This window comes from Bos javanicus, chromosome 12 (genome assembly GCF_032452875.1).
Source record: "Bos javanicus breed banteng chromosome 12, ARS-OSU_banteng_1.0, whole genome shotgun sequence".
NCBI lineage: Eukaryota > Metazoa > Chordata > Mammalia > Artiodactyla > Bovidae > Bos > Bos javanicus.
The window spans coordinates 2,759,850-2,786,572 of record NC_083879.1 but is presented as its reverse complement, the minus strand read 5'-3'; the positions used below and the strand labels follow the sequence as shown (position 1 = coordinate 2,786,572).

The 26,723-nt window shown below is 40.4% G+C and overlaps 1 protein-coding gene and 1 long non-coding RNA gene across 6 annotated transcripts in view; both read right to left on the bottom strand.

Annotated features, from left to right (window-relative positions):
• Window positions 1-26,723, bottom strand: part of DIAPH3 (diaphanous related formin 3) — a 562,435-nt gene that overhangs the window by 104,176 nt on the left and 431,536 nt on the right. The window lies entirely within an intron of this gene.
• LOC133258144 (uncharacterized) lies at window positions 673-26,723 on the bottom strand. The gene is made up of 2 exons (XR_009739823.1): window positions 4,626-26,723; window positions 673-3,701 (listed from the first exon to the last, which is right to left on the bottom strand). It is a non-coding gene; the product is annotated as an uncharacterized LOC133258144 (long non-coding RNA).

Here is a 26,723-nt window from a genome sequence, read left to right as displayed (position 1 = left end):
ATCAACTTGGGACAGACATTCCTCAAGGATAAACATTTCCTTTCTTGTGTCAGAATACAGCCTCATGGTTTTGCTTTATAAATTAAATTCTTTCTCTTCCCTGAATTTGTATCTCCCAAATTATAATTCTTAAAACTCTTCTTTTATTTGCTTCCTTACATGTTTTCTTTTCTTTTTTTGATGACACTAGTGTGTGCAACAGACAATTTTTGCTCAACTGAGAAATGCCTGCAAGCCAGTGGTTACCAGTTCCCAAGTATGTGTAATATTATAAGGCAAACTGAGGTTGTACCTACACATAAACATAGGTTAAGTTGTCCCTCATTATAATTCCATGCCCCAGAAGCCCAGACTTTGTTGAAACAGTGACTTGCCATAAGCCAGAGAACTGGAGGCTAGACCTAGAGCTATCCTTCTCAGCTCTAGGTGAACTGTCACCAGCAAACTGACTAAAAATGAATGCATACAATCAATGTACACTTCAGGGTTTCCTAAAAATTATTTTTTAAACAAAGACATTTTCTAATTAAATTTCAGCCAATTATGTCTGCTCTGTTTGTTTGGCAATTTCGCTAATGCTGAAAGTATGTTTCAAACTAGTCTAAGTAAATAGTCTGGAAGGATATGGATTAAAAATGAATCTTTCCAATCTACTGGTTCATGCAGTCCCAATTATTTTTTTTTTTTTTGCACTCTGGGGTGTTCTTTTATAACAACATTTTACACCTTTAAACCAGCAATTGTGTCCATGTTCTATATATTGCTTACATTTTATTTCTAGTTAATAAGATTTACATTAAGAATCCTCCTGCAATGCAGGAGACCCAGGTTCAACCTCTAGGTGGGGAAGATCTGCTTGAGAAGGAAACGGCAACCCACTCCAGGATTCTTACCTGGGAAATCCCATAGACAGAGGAGTCTGGTGGGCTACAGTCCATGGGGTCGCAAAGAGTCGGATAGAACTTAATGACTAAACCACACCACCACCTGTGTTTTTTTTTTTTTTAATCCACTACGTATTTAACACCATTTTTATGTACATATCTTTAACAGTCAAATATTTGAAATACTTTCATTTTAGAGAAAAAGAAACAGCAAAAAAGAACAAAAAATAAAAATATGAGCCAGTTAGTTGTATTCCTGGAACCTTGTTTTCACATTGAAACCAGACATCAAAAAGTGAAGAATATCACCCTCAGATCACTGTTTCCAAAATGTTCTTTCTCCCACTAGGGATATCTTAGGGACACAATAATCATCTTAGAACTCTGTTTAAAAACAGTTCCTGAGAACCTACCCCAGAAGCTCTACTTCAGTAGTTCTGGAATGAGGCTTCCCAGTGTTTCTGACACATAGCAAGAAGGTTTGGAATTACCAACAGAGTTGTTCATTATGTATAATTTATAATTTAGAGAGTGATAGTTTCTGGCTTTTGACTAATAATTTTCATGTAATGACAAGGAGAAAAATGAATCGAAGTTTTAAAAATTAAAAACTTGAACTATCATCCAAAGTTATAAACATTAATTCTTAACTAGTTTTCTTAGGAGCAAATTGTTTAATGCTGGGTACAATGAAAAAGAAGGCTAAACTATGAATAAGACATGGTTGACTAAAAATAATTGAGAAATAACTGTAAAAATGAACTAAACTGCAAACCTCAAAACTGCTAAAAAATATCTAACAGGTTGCCAAGGTGAACCACGTTACCAACTACCACTATATGAAAAAAAAACCACCACTGTTATTCAGGACTATCAGTGAGCTGTATGTACTTAGGAAGGGCTTGAGTGTGGCACAGATCACAAGGAACTGAATCTTCTAATAAAGAGCCATATGAGGTACAGATTTTACAGTCAGATTTTTAAGGCAGGCTTCCTCCATCTATGTATTGTGAGAATGGCTCATCAATCTTCCACGGAGAATCACAGTGGGACATAAGCTTCTTCAAGCTTCCTTGACTTAAAAGGAGGGACAAGGAGAGAGTGTTTGAATGGGGGTTAACAAAGAATTTTAAAATTTAGGTCGCTCACTCCCTCATTTTCCCACCAGAGTGGTTCTTCTAAGCCATCAGGTCCCGCCTTCATTGCTGATGGAGTGGAGGGCACCTAATGGGGCGTGCTCATGTGCCTCTCCTAGGTTTCCTGACACACGCCCCAGGAGGTGTCTCTTCTTGAGAGGACAACTGTCTCGGATGTGAATGATCCATCATGTCAGGAAGAGAGTATCCCACCACCCACACCGGACTGAGGCAGGAGAAGCAGCTCGGGCCCCGGACTCCTCCTTCCACGGTCAACTCCTGCTTCCCAGACGGAGCTTGTTGTAAGACTCACTCCTACCAAGCAACCTGATTCTAAATGCCTGCGGGCTGTCACCTTCCCTGGAAGTTGTTTGGGAATGCTTCAGTTTGTTTGGCCCAAGTGAGCCAGGTGCTGGCATGTTACATCATTCAGAGCAAAGTCCTACATATCACCCAACAGGACAAGCTGGGCTGTGGGTTTCCCCAGTGGTCGGCTCTGGACACAAGCAGCAATGGTCTATTTCTGCCCCTGGAAGAAAGCTGTAGGTACCTCAAAGAGCTGGCTTTTTGGATGAGGCTTAATTTCTATGATGTGAGAGCATTACTCATCCCATAATCAGATTTTAGTCTTTTCATCTCTAGCTATTAAGGAAAAGACCCTTGGTTGACTGAGGATGGATGGTCTACTCTGATTTCTCCAGAGGGCTACTGAGGACTGATCATGATGGAAATCTATCTGGCCAGTTATCATCCAGTCCACTGCTAAATGGTGTGTTGACAAAAATTCTCTCTGTGCAGGCTGGTGGTAAGGTTAGACTTCAATCATTCTTGGAACTCTATGGGAGACCTAATCATTTAAGGGGGGCCAGAAGCCATGCTCGGAGAAGGCAATGGCAACCCATTCCAGTACTCTTGCCTGGAAAATTCCATGGACGGAGGAACCTGATAGATAGGCTACAGACCATGGGGTTGTGAAGAGTCGGACACGACTGAACGACTTCACTTTCACTTTTCACTTTCACGCATTGGAAAAGGCAATGGCAACCCACTCCAGTGTTCTTGCCTGGAGAATCCCAGGGACGGCGGAGTCTAGTGGGCTGCCGTCTATGGGGTCACACAGAGTTGGACATGATTGAATCGACTTAGCAGCAGCAGCAGCAGCAGCAGAAGTCATGCTTGGTGGTAAATTTAACAATAACTTGATTTTTGTAGGCTGAGGAATTAAAGGCATTAATAAATAAATAAGCTCTTTTTTTCATTTATTATACTGAGAACGTAGTGTTTTAGAAGTACAACCAAATATTTTAATGTTGAAGATTCAGTAAAAATAATCTTCAAAATAACTCCAAAAAAGTTTATTAAGGAATATCTGTAATATCTTGTATATGAAGTTCACAAGTAAGGTATAGATAATACTCAAAAATAGTGTTTATTATATAGTTTACAGATATTTTCTTCTCTTAATTAAAAATTATGAAAAGAAGAAAACTGTGTATCTTAGAAAATTTCAACAAATTTCAAATCTTCTCTTCTTGGAATTTATGGGCTGAATATCTATTTTAAACAATGGAATAGGACTAATTTGTTTAGTGTCTGAAGCACACAAATGACTTCTTATGATCACTATCATCAGAAACCAATTTCTTTCAGTACACTGAATGATATTCTGGTAGTTGCCTCCCTGTAAAGAGCAAGAAAAGCGATAAAAATATTAAATATACATGCAGTTCTTTTAAGGAAAAAAAAAAAACCACACTGACTTGAAAGACTTCTTTCCCTACGCCCCAGTAAAAAGAGGAATCTGTGGTTATGATGCACTATCCTTATAGCTAATTTGACCATCTCAATACAAACAAAAAAACTATGATGAATAGTTTTGTATAACAAGCCTATGATATCAGTTTCTCTACATTTTAAGGACATTTCAGCCAGGATGTACCTTCAGTCTATTAATACAGAGGCACATATATTAAGAGGCAGATACATTAAATTTATACCTTATAAAAACTACCTTGAAATTTATTAGTATGCTTACATAGAAGCTAGTTTTTAAAAGTCTCATGAACTTGACCAATCTTTATGGGTCAGTACACTTCTAGAGGGAAAATGTAATGTAATAGTATAATTGTGCCTCACATGTTTTCTCTTACCATTATAATATTTTTTTTCTTACCCAAGTACCTATAGCAATTAGACCTTACAATGAATTATGAGCTAGGTTAATAGTATTTTCTTGAATTAAAGTAGCATGATAGACCACATAATTGGTAGATATTACTTGGTCATTTATTTTTCAAAAGGAGTCTGTTCTCATTTATGTTGAGATGATTTTCAGTTTCAACTCATTTCTGGCAGCTAAATCATGAGTCTCTAAAAATAAGGGATTATAAAGAGAGGGGGGAGTTACCAATATTAACTGAATCTAATACCTATGTGAATTACAATTGGTTGGTTCCAACCAAATGAATCATTTTACCTTAGGCCACAGTAATGCAGTTTCGGATGGAAATGAAAGGAAGAACCACTGATCTGTCTCCCATAGCCTCTGGGCATTCCAGTACTGCTTTTAGCCTGGATAAACAGTTGTTATGATATGCCTACCTACCTCCAAGGGACTGATGTCAAATTAATCTCCATGTCATCAGCAACTTCTCAACAGGTTTCAGCCTTCTCTTTACCTCCCAGGCCCAGCTCAACAGTTGTCAGGCCGGAGCCACGCTGTGCTTCTGCCCACACAGCGGCACTGCCTGCACCGGCGGCTGCTCCAGTGATTTTTTAAGCAGAGCAGCCGGTTGCCTTCAGCAGTAATGCTTTTGGGGGCACTCCGTGCTGTTCACCCAGAATCTCTGGCTGCTCTACAACTGTGCTAGTTAAGGGATCGACAGAAGGAACAACAAATGGCTACAATTAGCATTCGCCCTGCTCCCGCAAAAGAATTTCATTGCTATGGCAACGGGAGTTGCCCAGACAACACAGGGCTTTGGCTGAGAATAGTGCACCACATTACACCAAGTACAGATCCAAACAGCCAGAGATCAGGCTCTGGCTTCACAGCACAAAGATCTCTGCCGCCGTCATATTTAAGTGTAATTAATAAGAGCTGATTTCTTAATTTTGGAAGCCAAGGTTCTGGATGCAAATAGCCTGAAACAAAAACCCATTATTGATACATTCTTTTAAAACTCCGGTAAAATAATTAGTGATCACATTAGATGCCTCTTAACTTGGTTTTTCTATTTCCTATTTTAAGAGGCAGCTGTTACTTATATTGCTGCAACAATATACAAACCCATTTTTTCCGCAATCAGTTGCTATATCAGAAATATATACAACCTTTGAAAAATTAACATTGAGCTTCCGTACACCTGGATATTCAACCAAGCCCTAGGTGTTTGCAATTTTATGGAGGAAGGAGCAACAACATCTAAGCAATTTTTATGTGGAGCTAAAATTGTGTAGCTATAGAAAACCATTTAAAATCAAACAGAAGCCTATTTATCACTGCTTTTAAAAGTAAATTTTGAAAGCAGAAAACTGGAAATATCTTGCAATGGGTTTGGTAGTAATACAAGTTAAATGGAAAAATTAATCTAAATGACATAGAAATAAGCTACCTTGGCTACCACTAAATGGCTCTGCAGGCGAGCTACATAATTGGATCAGTGCCACTCACAGTCATGTAAACCACTCTGCGGATCTGATCCAAGAGCACTTAACGAGCCAGGAAGGGCAGGATGTGCAGGCAGCATGGGACAGTGAGGCCTAGTTGCTAGAATTTGGCAGAGGACAATCTTCCTTTCATCTTTGCTAAAATTTTCAAAACTCAAATATTTCCCCTTCTCAACCAACACTCCTGTCAGCATGGAACCAGCTATTATCATCAATAATAACAGTTAACTTTTAATGAGTACACAGTATTGTGCATGGCTTGTTAAATTCAGTTTTCACAGTCATCCTATAAGGTGGGCATAAATTCTCCTCACTGGCATTAGATGAAACCAAGGCACAAAGAGAATCAGTAACTGCCAGCATATAAGCAGTAAAGCTGAAATTCAAAACCAAGTCTATAACATTCTCTTTACCTCAACTGTGTTGTGCTATACAACTATTATTAGTAATTCAGTAATTCTAAAACTTCAGTTTCCTTTTCCCACAACAGTAAGCACAAATTCTAAAATGGAAAAAGTCTAACTGAAAACAAAATTAGTGGTACGTACAGTAAGCATAATGATATTCAATTTACTCAGACTGCTTAAATTATTATCTGGGGATGTGGTGAAGTTGGCGTAAAGAGAGAGAAATGAACTCTCACTGAGCACACTGGCTATGGGTTTTGGTATAAGATGTCTGAACACATACATAATAAACAAGCTGATCAGAAATTATATCCCTTTACTAAAGCACACATTTATTTTCATTTTATAAAGGATTTAAAAAAGTAAACTCTTTATTAGTAGTGAAAGTGAAAGTGTTGGTGACACTATGGACTTTACCTTCTGTACCTGGGATTCTCCAGGCAAGAATACTAGAGTGGATCGCAATTCCTGCTCCAGGGGATCTTCACAATACAGGGATCGAACCTAGGTCTCCTGCACTGTGAGCAGATTATTTACTGTCTGAACCACCATGGAAGTCCTTATTAGTAGTAAGAAGCTGTTATTCGTTATTAGTAGTAAGTATGAAAAGTAAGAATATTTTATTGTCTGCTAGAAATAATCCTATCAGCTTCAAAATGGTATCTCCAGAGTTCAGACTGTACTGTAATACTATTGTATTACTTAGATTTTCAGTTAAGGACAACCAAACCAGGTCAAGAACAAGAACAAATAATCTTAGAGTTAAAAAAATTATTTATATATGCACATAAATAAACCTAACTCACTCTAATTTCAGTTGAGTTCAGTTGTTCAGTCGTGTCCGACTCTTTGCGACCCCATGAATCACAGCATGCCAGGCCTCCCTGTCCATCACCAACTCCCGGAGTTCACTCAAATTCATATCTATCGAGTCAGTGATGCCATCCAGCCATCTCATTCTCTGTCATCCCTTTCTCCTCCTGCCCCTAATCCCTCCCAGCATCAGGGTCATTTCCAATGAGTCAACCCTTCGCACGAGGTGGCCAAAGTATTGGAGTTTCAGCTTTAGCATCAGTCCTTCCAATGAACACCCAGGACTGATCTCCTTTAAAATGGATTGGTTGGATCTTCTTGCAGTCCAAGAGACTCCCAAGAGTTTTCTCCAAAACCATAGTTTTGGAGAAACTTTTGAACTACAGTTCAAAAGCATCAATTCTTCAGCGCTCAGCTTTCTTCACAGTCCAACTCTCACATCCATAAATGACCACTGAAAAAACCATAGCCTTGACTAGACGGACCTTTGTTGGCAAATGTCTCGGCCTTTTACTATGCTATCTAGATTGGTCATAACTTTCCTTCCAAGGTGTATGCATCTTTTATTTTCATGGAGGCAATCACCATCTGCAGTATTTGGGAGCCCCAAAAAATAAAGTCTGACACTGTTTCCACTGTTTCCCCATCTATTTACCATAAAGTGATGGGACCAGATGGCATGATCTTAGTTTTCTGAATGTTGAGCTTTAAGCCAACTTTTCACTCTCCTCTTTCACCTTCATCAACAGGCTTTTTAGTTCCTCTTCACTTTCTGCCATAAGGGTGGTGTCATCTGCATATCTGAGGTTATTGATATTTCTCCCAGAAATTTTGATTCCAGCTTGTGTTTCTTCCAGCCCAGCGTTTCTCACGATGTACTCTGCATATAAGTTAAATAAGCAGGGTGACAATATACAGCCTTGACGTACTCCTTTTCCTATTTGGAACCAGTCTGTTGTTCCATGTCCAGTTCTAACTGTTGCTTCCTGACCTGCATACAAATTTCTCAAGAGGCAGATCAGGTGGTCTGGTATGCCCATCTCTTTCAGAATTGTCCACAGTTTATTGTGATCCACCCAGTCAAAGGTTTGGCATAGTCAATAAAGCAGAAATAGATGGTTTTCTAGAACTCTCCTTGCATTTTTGATGATCCAGCAGATATTGGCAATTTGATCTCTGGCTCCTCTGCCTTTTCTAAAACCAGCTTGAACAACAGGAAGTTCACGGTTCACATATTGTTGAAACCTGGCTTGGAGAATTTTGAGCATTACTTTACTAGCATGTGAGATGAGTGCAATTGTGCGGTAGTTTGAGAATGCTTTGGCATTGCCTTTCTTTGGGATTGGAAAGCAAACTGACAGTTTCCAGTCCTGTGGCCACTGCTGAGTTTTCCAAATTTGCTGGCATATTGAGTGCAGCACTTTAACACCATCATCTTCCAGGATTTGAAATAGCTCAACTGGAATTCCGTCACCTCCACTAGCTTTGTTTGTAGTGATGCTTCCTAAGGCCAACTTGACTTCACATTCCAGGATGTCTGGCTCTAGGTGAGTGATGACGCCATCATGATTATCCTGGTCGTGAAGATCTTTTTGGTATACATCTCCTGTGTATTCTTGCCACCTCTTCTTAATATCTTCTGCTTCTGTTAGGTCCATACCATTTTGTCCTTTATCGAGCCTATCTTTGCATGAAACGTTCCCTTGGCATCTCTGATTTTCTTGAAGAGATCTCTAGTCTTTCCCATTCTGTTGTTTTCCTGGATTTCTTTGCATTGATTGCTGAGGAAGGCTTTCTTATGGCTCCCTGCTATTCTTTGGAACTGTGCATTCAGATGCTTATATCTTTCCTTTTCTCCTTTGCTTTTGGCTTCTCTTCTTTTCACAGCTATTTGTAAGGCCTCCCCAGACAGCCATTTTGCTTTTTTGCATTTCTTTTCCATGGGGATGGTCTTGATCCCTGTCTCCTGTACAATGTCATGAACCTCCATCCATAGTTCATCAGGCACTCTATCTATCAGATCTAGTCCCTTAAATCTATTTCTCACTTCCACTGTATAATCATATGGGATTTGATTTAGGTCATACCTGAATGGTCTAGTGGTTTTTCCTACTTTCTTCAATTTAAGTCTGAATTTGGCAGTAAGGAGTTCATGATCTGAGCCACAGTCAGCTCCTGGTCTTGTTTATGTTGACTGTATAGAGCTTCTCCATCTTTGGCTGCAAAGAATATAATCAATCTGATTTTGGTGTTGACCATCTGGTGATGTCAATGTGTAGAGTCTTCTCTTGTGTTGTTGGAAGAGGGTGTTTGCTATGACCAGTATGTTCTCTTGGCAAAACTCTATTAGCCTTTGCCCTGCTTCATTCTATATTCCAAGGCCAAATTTGCCTGTTATTCCAGTTGTTTCTTGACTTCCTACTTTTGCATTCCAGTCCCCTATAATAAAAAGGACATTTTTGGGGGGGTGTTAGTTCTAAAAGGTCTTGTAGGTCTGCATAGAATTGTTTAGGTTCAGCTTCTTCAGTGTTACTGGTTGGGGCATAGGCTTGGATTACCGTGATATTGAATGGTTTGCCTTGGAAACGAACAGAGATCTTTCTGTTGTTTTTGAGATTGCCTCCAAGTACTGCATTTTGTTGACCATGATGGCTCCTCCATTTCTTCTAAGGGATTCCTGCCCACAGTAGTAGATATAATGGTCATCTGAGTTAAATTCACCCATTCCAGTTCATTTTAGTTTGCTGATTCCTAGAGTGTCAACGTTCACTCTTGCCATCTTTTGTTTGACCACTTCCAATTTGCCTTGATTCATGGACCTAACATTCCAGGTTCCTATGCAATACTGCTCTTCACAGCATCAAACCTTGCTTCTATTACCAGTCACATCCACAGCTGCGCATTGTTTCTGCTTTGGCTCCATCCCTTCATTCTTTCTGGAGTTATTTCTTCACTGATCTCCAGTAGCATATTGGGCACCTACCGACCTGGGGAGTTCCTCTTTCAATATCCTATCAATTTGCCTTTTCATACTGTTCATGGGGTTCTCAAGGCAAGAATACTGAAGTGGTTTGCCATTCCCTTCTCCCGTGGACCACATTCTGTCAGACCTCTCCGCCATAACCCGCCCGTCTTGGGTGGCCCCACACGGCATGGCTTAGTTTCACTGAGTTAGACAAGGCTGTGGTCCGTGAGATCAGATTGACTAGTTTTCTGTGATTATGGTTTCAATGTGTCTGCCCTCTGATTCCCTCTCGCAACACCTACTGTCTTACTTGGGTTTCTCTTACCTTGGACCTTGGATGTGGGGTATCTCTTCACGGCTGCTCCAGTAAAGCACAGCTGCTGCTCCTTATCTTGGACAAGGGGTATCTCCTCACGGCCACCCCTCCTGATCTTGAACGTGGATCTAATTTCAGTCTAATTTAGTCCAACCTAACTGTAAAGGACCACGACCTACGTGCCAGGACCAGGAGAAAGGAGCAAAGACCGCACACAAGTCTGACACAGACTTCCTATGAGTGTCCAGGAGTCTCCGGAGGAGGCGTGGGTTGACAGTGGCCTGCTGCAGGGTTGGGGTACTAAATACAACAGTGCACACATGAGACCTTCTGAAGGAGGTCCCCATTATCTTCCTTACACCCACCATAGTTTGGTCTCAGGTCAAAGATCAGGGAGGGAACACACCCTCTCCACCAGCAGAAAACTGGATTAAAAATTTACTGAGCACGGCCCCGCCCACCAGAACAAGACCCAGTTTCCCTCTCAGTCAGTCAATCCCATCAGGAAGCTTCCACATCCTTTTCCAGCAGAGGGCACCGGAAAAGAAAACCACAATCACAGAAAACTAATTAAACTGACCAACCGATCACAGCCTTATCTAACTCAATGAAACTATAAGCCACAGCCACCCAAAACGGACTGGATATGGAGAAGAGGTCTGACAAAATGTGGTCCCCTGGAGAAGGGAAGGGCAAAACACTTCAGTATTCTTGCCTTGAGAACCCCATGAACAGTATGAAAATGCAAAATGATATGACACTGAAAGATGAACTCCCCAGGTGGATAGGTGCCCAATATGCTGCTGGAGAAGAGTATAGAAATAACTTCAGAAAGAATGAAGAGACAGAGCCAAAGCAGAAACAACGTGCAGTTGTGGATATAAAAGGTGATGGAAGTAAAGTCAGATGCTGTAATAACAATATTGCATAGGAACCTGGAATGTTAGGTCCGTGCTGCTGCTATTGCTAAGTCGCTTCAGTCGTGTCCAACTCTGTGCAACCCCATAGACGGCAGCCCACCAGGCTCCCCCATCCCTGAGATTCTCCAGGCAAGAACACTGGAGTGGGTTGCCATTTCCTTCTCCAATGCATGAAAGTGAAAAGTGAAAGTGAAGTCGCTCAGTCGTGTCCGACTTAACGACCCCATGGACTGCAGCCTCTCAGGCTCCTCCGTCCATGAGATTTTCCAGGCAAGAGTAGAGTGGGGTGCCATTGCCTTCTACGTTAGGTTCATGAATCAAGGCAAATTGGAAGTGATCAAACAGGAGATGGCAAGAGTGAACACTGACATATTAGGAATCAGTGAACTAAAATGGACTGGAATGGGTGAATTTAACTCAGATGACCATTATATCTATTAGTGTGGGCAGGAATCCCTAAGAAGAAATGGAGGAGCCCTCATAGTCAACAAAAGAGTCCAAAATGCAGTACTTGGGTGCAGTCTCAAAAATGACAGAATGATCTCTGTTCATTTTCAAAGCAAATCATTCAATATCACGGTAATCCAAGTCTATGCCCCAAACACTAAGGACAAAGAAGCTGAAGTTGAACGGTTCTATGAAGATCGACAAGACCTAGAACTAAGTCCCCCAAAAGATGTCCTTTTCTTCACAATGGACTAGAATGTAAAAGTAGGAAGTCAAGAAATACCTGGAGTAACAGGCAAATTTGGCCTTGGAGTACAGAATGAAACAGCAAAGGCTAATAAAAAGTTTTGTGAAGAGAACGCACTGGTGGTAGAAAACACCCGCTTCCAACAACACAAGAGACAACTGTACACACAGACATCACCAGAAGGTCAATATCAAATCAGACTGATTGTATTCTCTCCAGCCAAAGATGGAGAAGCTCTATACAGTCAGCAAAAACAAGATTGGGAGCTGACTGTGGCTCAGATCATGAACTCCTTATTGCCAAATTCAGACTTAAATTGAAGAAAGTAGTGAAAATCACTAGACCATTCAGTCCAGTTCACTTCAGCTGAGTTCAGTTTAGTCGCTCAGCTATGTCCAACTCTTTGCGACTCCATGTGGAGAGTTCTGACAAAATGTGGCTCACCGGAGAAGGGAATGGCAAACCACTTCAGTATTCTTGCCTTAAGAACCCTAACAGTATGAAAAGGCAAAAAGATAGATCATTCAGGTATGACCTAAATCAAATCCCTTACAATTATACAGTGGAAGTGACAAATAAGATTCAAGGGATGAGATCTGATAGACAAAGTGCCTGCAAACTATGGATGGAGGTTCATGATACTATACTGGAGGCACTGATCAAGACCATCCCCAAGAGAAAGAAATGCAAAAAAGAAAAATGGTTGTCTGAGGAGGCCTTACAAATAGCTGAGAAAGGAAAAGAAGCTAAAGCAAAGGAGAAAAGAAAGATATACCCATCTGAATGCAGAGTTCCAAAGAATAGGAAGGAGAGATACAAAAGCCTTCCTTAGTGATCAATGCAAAGAAATAGAAGATAACATTAGATTAGGAACGACTAGAGATTGCTTCAAGAAAACCAGTGATACCAAGCGAACATTTCATGCAAAGGTGGGCATAGTAAAGGACAGAAACGGTATGGACCAAACAGAAATAGAAGATATTAAGAAGAGGTGGCAAGAATACACAGGAGAACTGTACAAAAAAAGAGCTTCACAACCCAGATAACCACGATGGTGTGATCACTCACCTAGAGCTAGACATTCTGGAATGTGAAGTCAAGTGGGCCTTAGGAAGAATCACTATGAACAAAGCTAGTGGAGGTGATGGAATTCCAGTTGAGCTATTTCAATCCTAAAGGATGATGCTATGAAAGTGTTGCACTCAATATGCCAGCAAATTTGGAGAACTCAGCAGCAGCCACGGGACTGGAAAAGGTCAGTTTTCATTCCAACCCCAAGAAAGGCAATGCCAAAGAATGCTCAAACTACCGCACAACTGCACTCATTGCACAGGTTAGTAAAATAATGTTCAAAATTCTCCAAGCCAGGCTTCAGCAATACGTAAACCTTGAACTTCCAGATGTTCAAGCTGGTTTTAGAAAAGGCAGAGGACCAGAGATTAAATTGCCAACATCCGCTGGATCATGGAAAGAGCAAGAGAGACCCAGAAAAACATCTACTGCTCCTTCACTGACTATGCCTCAGCCGTTGACTGTGTGGATCACAATAAACTGTGGAAAATTCTGAAAGAGATGGGAATACCAGACCACCTGACCTGCCTCTTGAGAAACCTGCATGCAGGTCAGGAAGCAACAGTTAGAACTGGACATGAACAACAGACTGGTTCCAAATAGGAAAAGGAGTACGTCAAGGCTGTATATTGTCACCCTACTTATTTAACTTGTATGCAGAGTATATCATATGAACACTGGGCTGGAAGAAGCACAAGCTGAAATCAAGATTGCCAAGAAAGATCAATAACTTCAGATGTGCAGATGACACCACATTTACGGCAGAAAGCGAAGAAGAACTAAAGAGCCTCTTGATGAAAGTAAAAGAGGAGAGTGAAAAAAGGTGGCTTACAGCTCAACATTCAGAAAACTAAGATCATGGCTTCTGGTCCCATCACTTCATGGGAAATAGATGGGGAAACAGTGGAAACAGTGTCAAACTTTATTTTTTTGGGCTCCAAAATCACTGCAGATGGTGATTGCAGCCATGAAATTAAAATTCACTTCGTCCTTGGAAGAAAAGTTATGACCAACCTATAAAGGATATTAAAAAGCAGAGACATTACTTTTTAGACAACAAAGGTCAGTGTAGTTAAGGCTATGGTTTTTTTCCAGTAGTCATGTATGGATGTGAGAATTGGACAATAAAGACAGCTGAGCGCTGAAGAATTGATGCTTTTGAACTGTGTTGTTAGAGAAGACTCTTGAAATCCCTTAGACTGAAAGGAGATCCAACCAGTCCATCCTAAAGGAAATCAGTCCTGAATATTCATTGGAAGGACTGATGCTGAAGCTGAAACTCCAATACTTTGGCCACCAGATGCAAAGAATTGACTCATTTGAAAAGACCCTGATGCTGGTAAAAGTTGAAGGCGGGAGGAGAAGTGGACGACAGAGGATGAGATGGCTGGATGGTAGCACTGACTCAATGGACATGAGTTTGGGTAGACTCCGGGAGTTGGTGATGGACTGGGAGGCCTGGCGTGCTGCAGTCCATGGGGTTGCAAAGAGTTGGACACAAATGAGCGACTGAATTGAACTGAAACTCAAGAGAAAATCCGTCAGTTGCTTTTTCCAATTTACTCCGTCACAAAACAGGAAGTAGACAGTACCTCTGTCTGCACCTTATCTGTCTGCACTCTAAATCATTTCTGAGTGCATCTTCTACTCCAGAAAAAGCAATCTGACTCCATTCAAGGGCAGGCAGTTTATAGAAGTGACTTAGAGAATGGACTGTGCTGCCAACAGATCTGGGTTGAATTCCTAGCTCTGCCGTTTATCCACTTTATGATTTGGGGCAAGGATTACTTAACCTTTTTGAGACTTTGAATGGGACAATATAAACAATGCACTCAAGAATGTTTAACACATAGTATATGGTCAAATATTGGCTTCTTTATTCTTTATGGAATCTTATTCTTTCAAAAAAGATTCTCGCTCACCTTACCCCTCATGTCTGGGGCAATCTCTTCTCTCTGTCGCTACCATTCAGCAATTAGCATCTTGCAGACAGAAGTCCTGAGTTTGAATCCTGGCTCTGCCACTCAGTAGTTACAATTAACTGCATAGAACACTTTCCATGTTAAACAGAACACACTGCAAATGAAAATCTAAACTATCTGCTTACAGAAAAACATGCTTAAACTTGTACGAATGAAAAGTTCCAGAGTAGGACAGGTCCCAGATATCTTAGTGTCAATTATTAATGATCAGTCTTGTCAAACCAAATCTTAAATATTTTCTACTATCAATTGCCCAATTAATTGACTTAATCATTACTATTTATTTGTACTGTTCCTATGTACTAGGCTCTGTTGAGAATCCTTCATGCACTATCTGATATAAATTTTTACAACAAATCAAGGCAAGAACGATCAAAATCACATTTTATAGATGAGAAAACTGAGGAACAAGGAGCAAATAACTTGCTGAAGGTTACACAGCTAGTAAAAGGCAGCTGGCACTCTCAGTCTCCGCTCTATGCAGCCACAGTGTGCGTCAGGACATCCACTGACCAGTGAACTAGAGACAGTGCGCAACTTCTGTGTTTATATGCTTATACATCCTGTGCTGTTCACGCAGCTCATGCTACAAACATATTCTCCGTAGACTTAAAACCACTAAGAGTCAGATTCAGCACTTACTTTCAACTATTTACAAGTCATGAACTTGACTCAATAACACACAACATTTAAGCACTAAATAAATGTTCACTGATAATGAAGAAAATGTGCATGGCCAGGGCAAAGTCAAGGTAGCATCACATGCATGCTAGGAATAATTTGCAATAAAATTTTAAAACATTAAAACTTAATGAGCACAGTCTCAATTAGGAAATTGAAAATCTGCTCATTAAACTTGCAGATGATACTTATTTGGGCAGGAGTTAAACACTTTAGAAGAAAGAAAGAATTTAAAATGACCTTGATAGATTAGAGAAATAGTTCATCAAAAACAGATGAACTTCAATAAAGAGAAGAACAAAACAGCATATTTAAGAACCAAAAGCATACCACACAGATAAAAATGGGAGTGAGTAGCTGGGCACATTGATGGGGGGCAGGGGGCAAGGCACAGAGGGAACCAGCTGACTATTTGCAGGCAATACAGACTATTCTTCCATCTATGTATTACAACCCTGGCTGAGCACTCGAACCACCAGGAAAGGTTTCAAAACTATTGTTTCAGGCTCCATCAGGGACCAATTAAATCAGAATCTGTGGAGATAAGCTTCCATATTGGTTACATTTAAAAACTCTCTAGGTGTGTTTAATGTGGCCAGGTTCAAAATAACCAGAAATTATAACCAATCATATCCTTTATATTTATATGAAGAAACTGATGAAAATGATAACACAGCTACTATGTGTGATCAGATAATGAGCTATAAAGAGAAACTATTTAATTAAAAAATCTAATATTAATCAGTGATGGTTCCCAAAACTCAAGAAACAAAAAACAGCCTAAGATCTGTGTTTCTCCAAGTATGGTTCCTTGGATGAGCAGCCTCTGGGGATTCATGAGAAATGCAAATTCTCATGCCTACCACAAACCTGAATCCATAACTCTGTGGTGGTCCTAGCAACCTGGGTTTGGATAAGCCCCTTAAGGGTTTCTGATGGATTCTGAAGTTAAGAATTATAGCTCTAAGCTAAGAGGCCAACTTGTTTCTCTTTTCTTACAGCATCTGTTTTCTGTTATAATTACAGGATTGGTCTGTGCTTTCTTTTCTAAGTCACCTCAAAGTCTTCCTAGAAGTAAGGTATATAAATTATAAATTAAAAAATTAACGTTTTAGCAAAGTAATCATATTCAGAATTGTCTTCATTATTGAAATATCTTTTATTAACTGGATTCATGTAATAAACTCAGTGAAAAATAATCTGTTAAAATTGTGGCCAAAGTTGTCCAGAGGAAAAGTTTGCTGGTTGGCTCAATTTCTTTACTTTTCAGCAGGCTCTGCTGATATCAAGTAGACCCAGATTAGTCACAAGAATCTACAGAGATCTATTAGCTGCTGCCTAGTAACCCAAATCCCCCAGGGTAGGATGGGTGAGTATGCCTGAGATCCTAGCTTTCCTTTCACAAGTCACTGCCACTGGGGTTTAGGTTTGTCTGTGATTTCCATCTGTCTCTCTCTACCTCATTGCTCCAATAAAACAGGAGTTGGTTATATGTATTGTTATTAATAACCAAAATGTAAAAATAAAACCTAATCCTGGACTAGCAGCATTGAAAAATCATCACAAACAAACAGTAATAATAATTGCTCCTAGTTGAGAAAAAAAGACAGAAGAGATAACATTAAATTTTATAGTTTTTCCTTAATGGATAACATATTTTGATAAGAAATACTGAGGAGGTTTCTATCCTTCCCCACTGTTTCTGATCTCCCTGTCCCTAATATTTTCTCAAATATAATAAGAAAAAAGAAGAAACAATTTCATTGCTAATTAAATATGCAAAATAATGAGACAGCATTTTGTCTAACTGTTGAAAAAATTTTAAATGCATCTAGTGCTGGTGAGGGTTTGAAGAGTGGACAAGTCACTAGATGCTGGTAGGAGTATATATTCATATAATCCCTTCATCCACCCCACATCACTGCGGCAATATGTATACCAAAGCCTTAAAGTTGTGAACGTCTATTAACTTATCCTGAATAAACTGCTATTTATTATAATGATCAGAATTTTGTTAAAGGCAAAACTCTAAAGAAGCTGCTCAAGTATGTATGGCCCATCCTTACTATAGGGGTAGTCCAGTATGACATTTCAAGAATAAGGAAGCAGGCTAAGTGATGAACTTAGCAATGCATATTTAGTGAACTACATATTTTTCCCCCTTCCATGGATTTGGAAAACACAGAGGAACCAGAGATCAAGTTGCCAACATCTGCTTGATCATCGAAAAAGCAAGAGAGTTTCAGAAAACCATCTATTTCTACTTTATTGACTATGCCAAAGCCTTTGACTGTGTGGATCACAATAAACTGTGGAAAATTCTGAAAGAGATGGGAATACCAGACCACCTGACCTGCCTCTTGAAAAATATGTATGCAGGTCAAGAAGCAATAGTTAGAACTGGACATGGAACAACAGACTGGTTCCAAATAGGGAAAGGAGTACGTCAAGGCTGTATATTGTCACCCTACTTATTTAACTTATATGCAGAGTACATCATGAGAAATACTGGGCTGGATGAAGCACAAGCTGGAGTCAGGACTACCAGGAGAAATATCAATAACCTCAGATATGCAGATGACACCACACTTATGGCAGAAAGTGAAGAAGAACTAAAGACCCTCTTGATGAAAGTGAAAGAGGAGAGTGAAAAGTTGGCTTAACGCTCAACATTCAGAAAACTAAGATCATGACATCTGGTCCCATCACTTCATGGCAAACAGATGGAGAAACAGTAGAACAGTGTCAGACTTTATTTTTGGGGGCTCCAAAATCACTGCAGATGGTGACTGCAGCCATGAAATTAAAAGACGCTTGCTCCTTGGAAGGAAAGTTATGACCAAACTAGACAGCATATTAAAAAGCAGAGACATTTTTGCCAACAAAGGTCCGTCTAGTCAAAGCTGTGGTTTTTCCAGTAGTCGTGTATGGATGTGAGAGTTGGACTATAAAGAAAGCTGAGCACTGAAGAACTGATGCTTTTGAACTGTGGTGCTGGAGAAGATTCTTGGAGAGTCCTTTGGAGTGCTAGGAATTCCAACCAGTCCATCCTAAAGGAAATCAGTCCTGGGTGTTCATTGGAAGGACTGATGCTGAAGCTGAAACTCCAATACTTTGACCACCTGATGTGAAGAACTGACTCACTGGAAAAGACCCTGATGCTGGGAAAGATTGAGGGAAGGAGGAGAAGGGGAAGACAGAGGATGAGATGGTTGGATGGCATCACCGACTCAATGGACATGGGTTTGAGTAAACTCCGGGAGTTGGTGATGGACTAGGAGGCCTGGCGTGCTGCAGTCCGTGGGGTCACAAAGAGTTGGACACAACCGAGCAACTGAACTGAAAGGTTAGAATCAGCATTCAAAAAATAAGAGTATACATATGTATACCTATGGCTGATTCATACTGATGTTTGGCAGAAACCAACACAATACTGAAAAGCAATTATCTTTCAATTGAAAATAAATAATGTAAAAAAAAAGTAGCTTCTATTTAATATTAAGTTTATTAATTTAAAACTATCTTAATTAATGTGTTGAAATTTGACCTTGCAAGATATACTTTTTTGTGACAAATAAATGAAAATAATGTTCTAGAAGAAATGTATACATTTATTTACTTAATCTGGTTCTAACTCATCAATAATAGAGTCATGTGCATTGCACTGAATTTTTTCTTTGGTAATAGACTATTCAAAAGTATTTTATAAAAAAAGTTACTCAAATTTTATAAAATTAAATCTAAGTGCATTGTAAGTTTGTTACTTTGAGAGTTTACCTCTGATACAGGTTTGTGAGTTACAAGTTGAGGATAATGTTTTATAGCAACAGTTTATACACTTGGCAAGATGCTGCTCTTTTAACATATACTGACCAGACCTGTCATATAAGGTCTCTCATTCAAAGATCTGAGTGATGTGGAATATTATAGTACTATAAAGTAACATAGTCTTGCCTTTAATGGGCAGTTTGACATAAGTATTATGATGGAGTTCTAAGCTGTATCAAATCTATTTATTCTCAATATGAAAAACACCTACAAGCCAACAGAAAAATATGCAAAAGACTCAGGTAGACACTTCACACAATGAGATAGTATGTGAAAAATATTATGTAAAAAGCCAAAGGAACATGGAATAGTATTTATGTTACTCATGAGAGAAATGCAAAATGAAACCACAATGAGATATCTCAATTCAACCAGAATTATTGAAATGAATTCTCATACACTGTTGATGAAAGTATAAACTGGCACAATTATTTTGGAAATCTGTTGGGCAGTATTCACTAAAGCTGAACATAGGCTTATTCAGTGAACTACACGCCTACATATATTTCTGACAGATCCAGAAGACACCTACAAGGATGTTCTTAGCAGTACTATTTATAATACCCCAATTCTAGAAACAGTATAAATATCTACCAATAAAAGAACTAACATTCATATATTCAGGGTGGAATACTAAATAATCATTAGAATAAACAAATTATAACCACATACAACAATATGGATACAAAATGTAAGACTGTATTCATAAAAAAAGAGACAGAGTAAGCCTGGTTACTGCTGTCACAGTCAGGACAAGGGTGGGATGTGAGGTTACGAACTGGAGGAAGGAGCTGGAAGGGGCTCCTTTCCTGATCGAGGTATTGGTTACACAGGTAAGTTCACTTTATGAGCATTCATCAAGCCAGATGCTCAGAAGTGTGTAGTTGTAGTTTTATACACGTTATTCTTCTATATAAAGTATGTATCTAAAATGAGGCAAGAACTCTAAGGCTTACTGGTGAGTCAGCAGGAAAGAATCCAGTTGCAATGCAGGAGATGTGGGTTCAGTCCCTGGGTTAGGGAAGATGCCCTGGAGAAGAAAATGGCAACCCACTCTAGCATTCTTGCCTCAGAAATTCCATGGGCAGAGGAGCCTTCGGGGCTACAGTCCATGGGGTTGCAAGAGTCAGACACAACTAAACCACCAGCACTACCACACCATCACCAAGAGTGTTGCAAGTGTTAGTCGCTCAGTCATATCCAACTCTTTGCAGCCCCATGGGCTGTAACCCACCAGGCTCCTCTGTTGATGGGATTCTCCAGGCAAGAATACTGGAGTGGGTTGCCATGCCCTCCAGGGGATCTTCCTGACCCAGGCAGATCTCCTGCATTGCAGGCAGGTTCTTTACCATTGTGAGCCAGCAGGGAAGCCTACCACCATCAAGAAGTGTAAGAGAATAAGAAAGGTTTAAATAAAACAAAATACTACTTCCCAGTGCAGTGCAATGCACAGTGCCAAGTGCCTTAGTGACACTGAGAGAGGGTTTTGCTGAAGCAACAGTCTGTATATTTACAGTCTTTAATGCCCGATTTTGATGTAAGATCAGATACTATACTTGATCTTAGCAAAAAGGCACAGAAATAATAACTGAATCACTTTACTGTACATCTGAAACCAACACAACATGGTGAACCAACTCTACTCCAATAAAATTGTTAAAATTTTTTTTAAATAATAAAAATAATTTTATTAAAAAAAAAAGAATGTAGAAATAGTACATGGTATTTCTTGAAAGAGGACATGGACAGAGTTAAAGAAGATCTCTACAAAGAGATTCTAGATAGGACTACAGATCTGTCTAGAAGAGGAACACATGAGGGACCCTGTGGGTCTACAACATGGAAACTAACAAATCACACTTCTCAAAACAGACAGGCACGGACGCAGGAGTACAGAGACCACCACAGCGAGGGTTAGCAGCAGGGCAGGAAAACTCACCACAAATGCTGAAAAACAGCGCCTTCCAAACCTTCCCTTTTCCTGGCTTTAAAATAAAAGAATATGTGGAAGACTGTTACTTTCTAGGAAAATCCCAAGTTTCTACAACATAGTACCCAGTTACTGACTCTGTCTGCTTCATTCTGTTACTGCATATATGTCTCTCTCATCCTGAGCAGATCATGTCTTTTTGTATTTATGTGAGCAAAGGAAATGCGGATCAGTGAACAAAGAGGTAAGAGGTTAACATCAGTAGAGTGGAGAGTAACAGGCCTTGTCCAGTTTCCAGCAAGTGAGTAGCAAACAGGGAGAGCAGTGTTTAGGACATGATGAGAACCCTGAGACGTATTAGAGAGGACAATACTGCCAATGGTGCAAGTGTGGCATGGACCCAGGGGCGCTCTCAGGAGGAGGTGCTTTTCTCTGCTTGGAGACTCCACTGGTTACCTCTTCATGCACCATGCCCTTCACTGACTTGTGCCTGCATGTTCAAAAATAGATGATCATCATCATTTGAGAAGTTGCCTCATTGACAGGTCATCATGAATTTTAAAAGATCCTTTTCTCTTTTTTCTCCTCCTCTGAGACATGAGAAAGACTAAGAAAAAGGGATGAAATTATACTTTTCATCCAATGATAAAATATACTTTGGATTAAATAAAACTCTGCTCATGGTTTATCAAGCATCAGCTTAAGGACCCCTTAGCCTAACTATATTAACAAGAATAATAAAAGGACTAATAATAAAAGTCTCCTGGTTGTATCTTATATTTGTAGCCTTGATATTCGACACATCTTGAGTTATTAACTTGTCAGAATCAAAGTATAAAATGTTACTAACATTTTAAATGCTCAATCTAAACAGTGTTTATTGGTTTATCTTTCAATGTGGATATATTGGTAAATAAGAATTTTGTTTTTATTTGCATATCACATTAGGACTTTTCTGCTGCATATGTGCTTTAATGGAAAGATATATGCATATAATTTAATAGGCCCAGTCATATTTCAAAATAAAAAAAATTGCCAGAATCTTTTAACCTTGATGCTACTATAATGGACTGAGTGAGGGTAAATGAAGCCAATATATAAGGTAAATGGTGATGCACTAACACTTTCTTTAGCATACTTCAGTGTTCCTTTATTTCATTATTCCTCTAGAAATCAGGATTAGGCAGCTCCTCTGACTAATTAACCCAAAGAGGTTTGACTAATACAAGGAGATTGCAAGCATGATTAGTTAAATGATAATGTACATAGCACTTAATGATCATTATCATTTATTCTAATATCAGAGCTAATAAATGGTGAAACTGCTTAAGCCAAATGCTGTCATATTATAATAACTTACATCATGGCTAGCACTAATAATTTCTAATTTACTTGGGAATCGATGGGACATGTAGCTTTCTCAATGCATGTCAATGCTTTCTTAAATAAATTTATAGATGCTTTTAAAGTAGAAAAATATTTATCTCCTTACCTAGACTATGTAACAAGTAGTCATACCACCATTCCCCTCCAAAACACAAACAGTTCTTTTAGCTACACTAATGCATCCTTGGCTTTCATGAAGCCAGTATAATGTATTAAGACAACTTATTTACAAACAGTCAATAATAGTAACTAGTATGAATTCCAAATGCAAATCTCATCCCATTCCCTTGCTTTCTGAGGATTCAGTGACTAAAGATTAGACAACAAGTTCTTATGTAGCACTGGAAGGCTACTTTGCTCTAAAAGCCAAACCCCCCCCCCTGCCCACACACACAGAGTAGAGGGACCTGATTTTCTCTCATGCATTTCAATCATTTTCTCTCACATTAAGAATTGCAAAGGACAAAAATAGTCAGATACATGCTGCAAAATCACTGGTCAGTGTTGTCTACAGGACACAAAAGAAGAAGGAAGATGGCCTGACTCGCATGGAGAAGCACAGTCACTATCCTGAGCCAGAGGGACCCCCGTCACTGACTCATCACTCTGAAAAAACACACAGTGAAAAGCACTTCAGTCTCTGGATCACATAAAAATGAAAAGCTGAGAGCTAGAAGAGAGAGAAGTACCTTTTATACATAGTATTAGAAGAGAGAAAATGAAAAATAAAAATAAAATCAGTGTATTTTAGTAAAAGAGATAGATAACCAATGACTGTAAGGAGAACTTTGCGCTTCCGGTTATTCTTAACAGAGATAAACTGAGTCACCAGGCATTTGCCAATCCTGACTGCCCATGTTGCCCATTTAGAACTTTAATATTTCTAACCTTAACTTCTAAGAAAGTTAATGGCTACTTTATAAAGAAATCCAAAAGACCTCCAATAAAATATAAAAGTCCATTGTCCTTGACTCTCTTGCCTTATTGACGCTTTTCCTGTTATTTCTTGATTCATTGACTATAGACATTGATTTCCTGTTGTGAGATTGAAGCTTAATATCCTCACAACTTGGGTCTCTCCATAGGGCTTCTTACAACATAGCTTCCCCCAGAACCGAGAAAGGGGGAGACACAGCACCCCAGAGGAAAACCACAGTATCTGCTGCAACCTAATCTCAGATGTGTGTGTGTGATTCATCTCTCAGTTGTGTCCGACTTTTTGCGACCCTATGGACTATAGCTCACCAGGCTCCTTTGTCCGTGGGACTTTTCAGGCAAGAATACTGGAGTGGGCTGCCATTTCCCCCTCCAGAGGACCTTCCTGACCCAGGGATCGAAGCCACATCACCTGTGACACCTGCATTGCAGGCGGATTCTTTATCCACTGAACCACTGGAGAAGCCCCAATCTCAGAAGAGATATACTATCATTTCTGCCCTATTCAACTAGTTGCAGACTAATCCTAGAAAATGTTGCTGAGGTGAGCTACATAATAAAGAACATTAGGAGGCAAGGATCACTGAGGGCCACCTTGGAATCTGTCTACCAGAGTGTTTATTACTATTATGACTATAAAATAGCATATGAGGCCATGTTAAATTCAAGTAGAGTATCCTACCCCTGTACAATATGGGGTTAGGGGATCTGACCTCTGAGCATATGAAAATCTACATATGATTTATAGTCATATGTGAGGTTCCTCCATACATGAGGTTCCTGCCAACTGTGGTTCCACATCCATGGACTCAACCAACAGACGGTGTAGTATTATAATGTTTACTATTTAAAAATTGCACATAGAAGTGAATCCATGTAGTTCAAACCCATGGTGTTTAAGGGTCAACTGTATATCATTTTTTTCTAGAGTAACTGTCTCATTTTCCAAGTGCCTATCACTCTTTCCATACTTGTCCTCAAAGCTTTGCAATACAATTATACAATTGTACATCACTTCAATTCAGTTCAGGCGCTCAGTTGTGTCCGACTCTTTGCAACCTAATGAATTGCAGCACGCCAGGCCTCCCTGTCCATCACCAACTCCTGGAGTTCACCCAGACTCATGTCCATCGAGTCAGTGATGCCATCCAGCCATCTCACCTTCTGTCGTCCCCTTCTCCTCCTGCCCCCAATCCCTCCCAGCATCAGAGTCTTTTCCAGTGAGTCAACTCTTCGCATGAGGTGGCCAAAGTACTGGAGTTTCAGCCTTAGCATCATTCCTTCCAAAGAAATCCCAGGGCTGATCTCCTTCAGAATGGACTGGTTGGATCTCCTTGCAGTCCAAGGGATTCTCAAGAGTCTTCTCCAACACCACAGTTCGAAAGCATCAATTCTTCGGTGCTCAGCCTTCTTCACAGTCCAACTCTCACATCCATACATGACCACAGGAAAAACCATAGCCTTGACTAGATGGACCTTTGTTGGCAAAGTAATGTCTCTGCTCTTGAATATGCTATCTAGGTTGGTCATAACTTTCCTTATATACAATTATACAAATATTAATATAACAAAAATTATAAAGTTAGATACATCATATTATTTGTAAATTCTGTCTCTTATCTGTAAATTCTACATTTCCCCCCTTATCTTCCCTATAACCAACTCTGCTTATGCTTTTCCAAATATTGTACTATTTTTTTCTGCTACCATCTTTTTCATCCAACAGATTTGTTTCTAATCCTTTTATATATATACCGCATATATTATAAATATGACATATCACTGAGATACTTGACATCTTTGCAATTTTTAATTATGGTGCTTTCCTCCACATTTTCTCTGTTCACTAAAAGCTCCTCTGGTTTGTTTTCCCTTGTTGTTTTAGGTTGAATGTTTTCCTCAAGTGTCAGCTAATGAATCCTTGACCCCAATGAATAGTTCAGAGAAAAAAACTTGTGTGAGTAGGTTTGTTAACCAGTGGGCTTCTCTGTGGAGTACTCTTGTAATAAGCTAGCAGTTTTTGAGGGAAGAGGGTCCAAAACACCAGTATCTGAAAGCCTTCTCTCTAGACTGTCGGTTGTCCCCAGGAGAACCCTCTGTCCTGTGCCTGGAGTGTGAGCTGGCTCACACTGAGCGGTGGCTGGGCCCGAACAGGACTGTCCCACTGACATCCCCTCCTCTCCTGGGACCCGCCTCTGTGTTTGGGTAACTCCTGTCTTCACGCACTACCTTGCCTCCGACAGGCACCCCAGCTCTAGAGTCTCTGCCTGAGTTTTCTGGACGCCATCTGTACTCTTACCTGCTCAGAGAGGAAGAAATGCAGTGCAGCCAGGGGGTCGCAGGTCTGGCTGTGGCGCCTGCTACCTGCGTGGGGCCACTCTGCCCCCCGGCACCCTGCTTCCTGCTGGACGCCCTGCCCCTCCTGTTGGCGCCTCCGGGCACCCGTGGCTGCTGAGCCGTTGGGTGCTCCTGTGAGGGCACATGAGTGCTTCTCACTGGGGTCCCTGTTGCTGCGGACTGAACTGTACCACCTGAGACTCATGTCAAAGCCCTAGCACCTGGTGTCTATGAAGGGTACCTGATTTGGAAACAGGGCTTTTGCAGATGCAATCAAGCTAAGGTGGGGGGTGTGTGCTCGCAGTCGCTTCAGTCATGTCCAGCTCTTTGTGACCCCATGGACTGTAGCCCACCAGGCTCCTCTGTCCATGGGAGTCTCTAGGTGAGAACACTGGAGCGGGCTGCCATGCCCTTCTCCGGGTTAAGGTGGGGAGCCCTAACCAAAAGATTCAGGTCCATATAAGAAGGTCACGTAAGGCCCTTCCCTGGTGGTCCAGCGGTTAAGACTGCGCTCCCACTGCAGGGCGCGTGGGTCTGATCCCTGGTTGGGGAACTAAGATTCCGTGTGCCATGTGGTACGGCCAAAAGCAAGGGCACATGAAGACACAGAGACGCATCGCGGGGCTACGTGCGGAGTCTGGGATGAGTGTGACGCGGCGCAAGCCGAGGAACCTGGAGGACAGTCACCTCCAGAAGACAGACGGGGGGACGGGGCCTCCCTCAGAGCCTGCGGGAGGAACCCGCCCTGCCCACACCTTGAGTTTGGAC